The following is a 7,632-nucleotide window of genomic DNA, read 5'->3' on the forward strand; positions in this document are numbered from 1 at the left end:
AATTTGGCATAGAATGTTTTTCATGCAGTGTTTTTAGGTAAGGCGAGAACACATTGCATAACACATGAGCATTCTTGCATGTGTTACAAGGGCCAGAAGGGAAGTAGGAAGGACTCAGATTGACCTGTTGTGCTTCTGGTTGCTTTTGATGGACTCTAGACAAGCAGTAGGACATGTAGTTCTTAACACATACTGAAATTCTAAGGACACACGATACACTGAGACATGACTTGATCTACTACTGAAAATGGGAACGCTTGTGTAATAACTCAACGTGTAAACACATGATAACAAACATGCAAATTATATACAGTCATGAACACACACACAACTTTTATACACTGTGATTCAAACACAAAAAGCATGTCTTACATAACCTCGGCATAATAAAAACACATCTATGTATATCAGACACATGCATGCACACAGAGACTAGCTACCCTGTATGGAATCCCGGCTCTGGAATTCTGAGCCCAATAATATTTTCGCTTCTCCCTTTTTGTTCTCCTTTAAAGTCCACGGACAGACTGGCCACTCTGGCTCCAGCATGACAGATAAGTGGACACAGCTGGACAGTGGGGACGAGTGGACGGAGACTGTCTGATGATTTACGCTCAGCTCAGTGACAGGCTGAATAGCAAGGACCAGTCAACCTGCCGCTCTCTCAGAGAGAAATTCAAACCACATGGAAGTAGGGGAGATCCCCTTTCATCTGCCACATTTGAGGAACACACAAACCCACCAGGCAGATTCTTTTCCACTCCAAATGGGCAGGGATTCTATGGTCAAAGTGGTGTTTTATATTTTATACCAAGATAGAGCAAAGTAAGCCTGGGGTGTTCATTACTGATGATCAACTGTGATCTTCCTTTTACTGTAAATAACATATATAGGACATATATGTGCCTCACAAAAGTTTCAGCAACATGATATATGAGATGGATTGCACACATCATATATACCAATATACCCAAAGCCAAGGTGTTTATGACAGAAAGAATGTTGCTGTATATACAGTAGTCATACATTTCAGATAGACTCACATTAAACTTTGCAAACATACAGATATGAAAAGACTGCGGTTATGAATTAATTACTCTGAAGTTAATGAATAACTTTACAGCAGTGCTGTTGAATTCACGACTATGATTAGTTAGAAGATGACAGTAGTGCCGGCTGCAAAGCAAATCACCGGTTAATGCACTTGTTCTAATACATTATAATTTCAATAGTTATAATTCATCCACAGGGACTTGTATGGCAGGTGCACCAAATAATCTAAGGCTAACAAAAAAAAAGTGCAATCTTTGACATAGTGAAGTTTTCTGTAGGGATATTTAACATTTATAGATGGAGTCTCCATTGTTAGTGCTTTGTAGGATTCCAACAAGGGATTGTCTTGGATATGCCAATCCATATTTTTTGTCTCACAAACTTGAAGAGAGAGAAAAAAACGAGGCCGGTGAGGGGACAACTGTTTTAAAACGCAAGTGACAACAAGATTTTGTCTTGTGGATGTTCCACAACATTAAATGTAAAGGTGAAAAGTATCAAATATAATTCATTAATAAATAAAAAATAGTAATCCTTGGCACAGTGTCAAATTATTTTGGTATAATAGGAATAAAACACTTTGGGATGTGCTGTTATTGGAAAATTATCAACTTATTTGATGGTAACAGTAATTCTGTGTTGTATTGAGCCATATCACTGATTACTTTCCTAAATGATGCCTCTTCGTGTTTTATTCCTAACAAAGTTTGACATTTTATAACAGTTTATAATAAACATGTAAAGTATATGTGTGTTTCAAGCAAAGACCTGGTTAAATTCATTCAGAATCACTGAAAGCACATTGCAGAACCATTATTTTTAAGAAATTAAAAAGTGTATAACCATCTTAGAAGCTCTTGAATATTTACTGCACATTATAATAAAGTTCTCTGTTAGATGGGTAAGTACAAAAAGAGTTTAATTAAATTTCACTTAAATGTATGACAGTGTCATATCACAGCAAACCAGCCACTCCATTTCCCAGAATACACCACGAACTACAAACATGTCCGAAGAAGACTATAACTCCCAAACACACACAAACAAGTTCACCATCGCCTGAATTCTAATTAGAGACACCTGTTGCCAATTGCACATTCAATTACACCACTCCTTTATAGAGAATGTTGACACACAACGTCTTTGTGAAGTACACGCTCAGTTGCCAAGTGTCTCTGTATATACCAAGCCTTGATATTGTGTTTGTTTAACCTGGTTTTGACCTTGTTCTTGCTAACAACCTCCTCTTTCTGCTAGCCTTGTTTGTACTGTTTGCCTGATCTCTATCTGTCCATGTTTTTTGCTTTTTGCTTTATACTTTGGACTTGTTGTTTTTGGATTAAACTACCAAACCTGCATTTGCTTCCATCTATGCCTCCATTTCATGACTGACAGGGTCTAGGTATGAAAAAGAACAAGACATACAGTACAGTCATGTGAAAAAATAAGTACACCTCATGGAAATTGTTGGCTTTCTTGACATATTTGAACAAGCAAACATTTGACTATCTTTGATACAGTACCTATTAATAAAGTTGATATACTTGAACAAAATTAGTTTTTTCAATTATTTATTCAACAGAAATATCAATAGTTGTGATATTCTTCTGTGGAAAAAGTAAGTACACCCTTGGTCTCAGAAGCTTTAGCAGAAATAATTTCTTGTAGAAAGTTATTTCTGCTAAAGGCTTGCTGGAATATTTGTCCAGCAGGCTTGCTGGAACTTTTAACCACTCTTTCATGCAACATTCTTTCAGTTGCAAGATGTTTGAGGCTTTTCTTGCATGTACTGTCCGTTTCAGATCCACCCACAACATTTAATGAGATTCAAATCCAGGCTTTACTAAGCCATTCCATAACCCTCTATTTCCTATTTTTGAGCCATTCCTTGGTAGATTTGCTAGTGTGCTTAGGATTATTATCCTGTTGAAAGGTCCACTTTCGGACAGATGGCCTCACATATTTCTACAAGCACTCTTTGATATGGTGCAGAATTCATAGTTAAATCAATAAATGCAAGCTGTCCAGTCCATGAGGCAGTGAAACAACCCCAAACCACAGCATTTCCACCACTGTGCTTCACAGATGGTATGAGGTCCTTTTCCTGAAAAGCTGTCTTTGGTCATCGCCAAACATGTCTACTGTTACTGTGGCCAAACAACTCTATCTTTGATTTGTCTGTCCAGAGTGCTTTATTCCAAAAGCCTATATGCTCATTGGCAAACTGTAGTTTTGCAAAGTACTTTTTCCTGGCACGTCTCCCATGCAGGTCAAATTTGTGCAATCTCGTTCTGATTGTAGAAGCGTGCACTTTGATGCCAGCAGTTGCAAGACTTACTAGCAGACCCTGTGATTAAATTTTATGGTTCTTGGAGACTTCTTTTTGCATCAGATGGTCTACTATTGGGCTGAATTTACTTGGACGGCCAGTCCTGGACAAATTGGCAATCATTTGAAATCTGTGCCATTTGTAGATTATTTTCCTTACTGTGGAATAATGTATTTCAAATAATTTGGCGATCTTTTTAAATCCCTTGCCAGATTAATAGGCATCCACAACCTTTTTTCTGAAGGCCTTAAAGAACTCTTTAGTGTCATGTATCAAGAAACTCTGGACTCCACTTCCCATCAGCCACTGCACTGCACTAGCTGTTACATGACCAGCTGCACCTGACTCACGTTTTGTTAATGAGCACTCGTGTGTATATATAGTCCTTGTCTGCACTGTTTGCTGGTCTTTCGTTGTCCTAGACGCTTGTTGTTTATGTCTCGGTGTTTTGTTTCATGCCACAGTGTTATACCAAGTTGTCTTAGTGTCTTTGTCTCATAGTACGTTTGTTTAAATAAATGTTATTATCTGCACTTGCTTCTGGCTCAACCTCGATACGTGACAGAATGAAAGACCCTTCATCAGAAGCAGCAGATCACCAAGATGGACGCCTGGTTTGCAGCATATGAGGAGTGGTATAGAGGACTATTGGAGCAGGGAAGAAGGACAGATGAACTACTCGCTCAGAATAACCGCATGCTAGGCCTGCCGCAGCCAGACAGACCATGCACCAGGCCACACCCGGCGTTCATAAAGGACTACGCCATGCCAAGCCGACAGAAGGGGGAATCTGTGGTCGGAATTGAGACCAACTCCCACCCTCCCTCCCCTATTATGGCTCTCATTCAACCTTCATGTTCAGTGGAGGACGTCACTCTGCCTCCATGTTCCGTGAGAAACGTCGCTCCATCTCCTACCGGACTCAAGAATTCCCCACTGTTCAGCTACCTCAAGGTCGCTCTGCCTTCCTGTTCAGCTGAGGACGTCGCTCTGCCTTCCTGTTCAGCTGAGGACGTTGCTCTGCATTCCTGTTCAGCTGAGGACGTCGCTCTGCCTTCCTGTTCAGCTGAGGACGTCGCTCTGCCTTCCTGTTCAGCTGAGGACGTCGCTCTGCCTTCCTGTTCGGCTCAGGACGTCGCTCTGCCTTCCTGCTCGGCTGTGGACGTCGCTCTGCCTTCCTGCTCGGCTGAGGTCGTCGCTCTGCCTTCCTGCTCGGCTGAGGTCGTCGCTCTGCCTTCCTGCTCGGTTGAGGTCGTCACTCTGCCTCCATGTTCCGCTAAAGATGTCGCTGCTTTTCTTTGCTCCACGGAGAGCATCGTTCCTCCCTTGGGCCTCGCGGAGAACCTCGCTCCTCTCCCTGGCCTCGCGGAGAACCTCGCTCTCCCCTGGGGCCTCGCGGAGAACCTCGCTCCCCCCTTGAGTCTCATGGAGAACCTCGCTCCCCTCTCCTGTCCCATGGAGGAAGTCGTCCCGCTTTCATGCTCTGCCGAGGACGTTGCCCCGCTTTCATGTTCAGCCGAGGAAGTATCTCTGCCTCCCTGTGCCATTCTGGAAGCCGCTCGGCCTCCTGGTTCTGCTGGGGACATTTTGCCCAGGGGGCCAGGACCACCAGATGGAGGATGTATAATTTTGGGTGCTCTGGGAGTAGCGCCCTTGGGGGAGGGTTCATTTAGAGGGACATTTAGATCTTGGTATGATGACTTCACACAAATAAGATGGGTTCTAATCCCTGCCACCCAATCTTGAACACCTGATTTTATGGATAATGTATTTTATGGATTTGAAGGTGTGATAAATGTAGGGGTGTACTTACTTTTTCCATGTGACTGATTTGCTTTTTTTGTGTTAATTTGAATTCTGAAAATTACTACAAAATGTCAGTTTTATGTTAGGGGCGGCTGTGGCTCAGGTGGTAGAGTGGGTTGTCCACTAATCGTAGGGTTGGCGGTTCAATTCCTGGCCCACATGACTCCACATGCTGAAGTGTCCTTGGGCAAGACACTGAACCCCAAGTTGCTCCCGATGGCAAGTTAGCGCCTTGCATGGCAGCTCTACTACCATTGGTGTGTGCGTGAATGTGACACAGCAGTGTAAAGTGTAAAGCACTTTGGATAAAAGCGCTATATAAGTGCAGACCATTTATGTGTCATTTGTTTGAGGACATCACCTTTATTAATAGTAAAAAATAAATAAATAAATAAATTTTAAAAAGCCAACATTTTCCATGGGGTGTACTTATTTTTTCATATGACTGTAATAAAATACCCCATAACTGAAAAAAATATTTGGAGTAACACGTTGGTAAGTACAAAATAATTCAACGTAATATTTCAATCTAATATATGTACATATATATGTAATATATATGTAATATATATATATATATATATATATATATATATATATATATATATATATATATATATATATATATAATCAGAAAGGTAAACTTTTAACACTTTACCCAAATAAAACTTTTCCCAAAATAATTATCCACTTCAAACCACACACTTACTTTGTTAATAATTACCAGTAATAGTGCTATTATGAGTCTTGCTAATAATAGATTAAAAATGTATATACGTCTCACAATCCATGCTGGAAATATGTTATATTACTCAGTGTAGGTTGCTAAGAGATTAGTTGATGTCTGTGAGATGGAGGGAGGTTGAAGACGATGAGGCTGTGTTGATATGATGGCTTAGCTACTATCTGCTGGTGCAGACCACTGAGTGGAACAATGCAAGCAGAAAGGAGCATGTCAGGCACTAGGAATGCTGTGCTTGTAAATTCATAAACATTAGAAAGAATGCATTGACCACGGCTGTTTTGCTCTTATGGAAAGAACTCAAACCGCAGCACTCAAGAGGACCACAAACATGGAAATGAATCCCTGTGATGGAGCAGCTTGCTAAAAATTATTCTAACTGTTGCTGTGGCAAGAAAACCTCCTATCTGTCAACAGCAGACTATCAGGACAGTAGAAACTGATCTGAGCTTTCTATTATATGAGCTTCTGTATAATGGAAATATTTAAGAGAGATGCATGTAGCTACTTGTATGATGAGTTTAAAATTGGTTCAGGTTAAGCTGAGCGCAAATTTATTAATCATTTTTCGGTTTCATTGCAAGGACTCTTGAAAATTATTTGTATGTAATTGTTTGTACTGCCTGTATATGTTGTTATGGAATAATTTAGGTTATTCTTACTGGGAAGATATGTATATCCTATAAATATGCATAGGAAATGTCCCAAGCCCTAGATATGCCTACCCCCTAAACTGGTTAATCGGAATCTTTTGATGATATAATGTATGTAGATGGTGAGATATTCATAGTCTTCATAATTTTACGTTGAGGAACATTATTCTGAAATTGTTCCACAAATTGTAGATGCGGTTTTTCACAGATTGGTGAACCTCTGCCCATCTTTACTTCTGAAAGACTCTGCCTCTCTGAGATACTCTTTTTATACCCAATCATGTTACTGACCTGTTGCCAATTAACCTCCAGCTGTTTCTTTTTACTAACACTTACTTTTCCAGCCTTTTGTCGTCCCAACTTTTTTGAGACATGTTAAGGCCATCAAATTCAAAATTACATTATTTTTTTCTTAAAATGGTACATTTCCTCAGTTTAAACATTTTATATGTTTTCTATATTCTATTGTGAAACATGTAAAATTTTTGCAAATCATTGCATTCTGTTTTTATTTACATTTTACACAGCTTCCCAACTTATTTGGTCTTGAGGTTGTATAATGACAGCAGACCCTTCTAAGCTGCTCAAGCACCGGACATAACCGGAAAAAAACTATCAATGTGGATTGGTGCAGATAACCGTTAGTTCCAGCAATAGGTTATCGGTGCTGATCAATCAGTCGACCTCTAATTGAAAGATAACAGCCCTCTTGCTTGTATACTTATTCACTTTTCCAATTAGTCTTGGAGTGTGGCACAATAGTGCAGCGAGTAACATTGAAGCATCACAGTTATAGAGTCCCTGGTTAAATCTTGAGCTTAGGTTACTATCTGGGTGTACTTTCTGTGCATCCATGTCTGTGTGAGTATCCTCCAGGTTCTCTGGTTTTCTCCCACCTCCCAAAACTGTGACCCTGATTGGGATAAAGCACTAACTGAAAGTGAGTGTGTGATTAGTCTTGGATGCTTTTGCCAAAATATCTGCTGAAAAAAACTTGACACTTCTCTGCACACGTCATACAGTACAGTATATACTAATCCCTCCCAGCG

The sequence above is a fragment of the Ictalurus furcatus genome, chromosome 3 (assembly GCF_023375685.1).
Source record: "Ictalurus furcatus strain D&B chromosome 3, Billie_1.0, whole genome shotgun sequence".
Taxonomy (NCBI): Eukaryota; Metazoa; Chordata; class Actinopteri; order Siluriformes; family Ictaluridae; genus Ictalurus; species Ictalurus furcatus.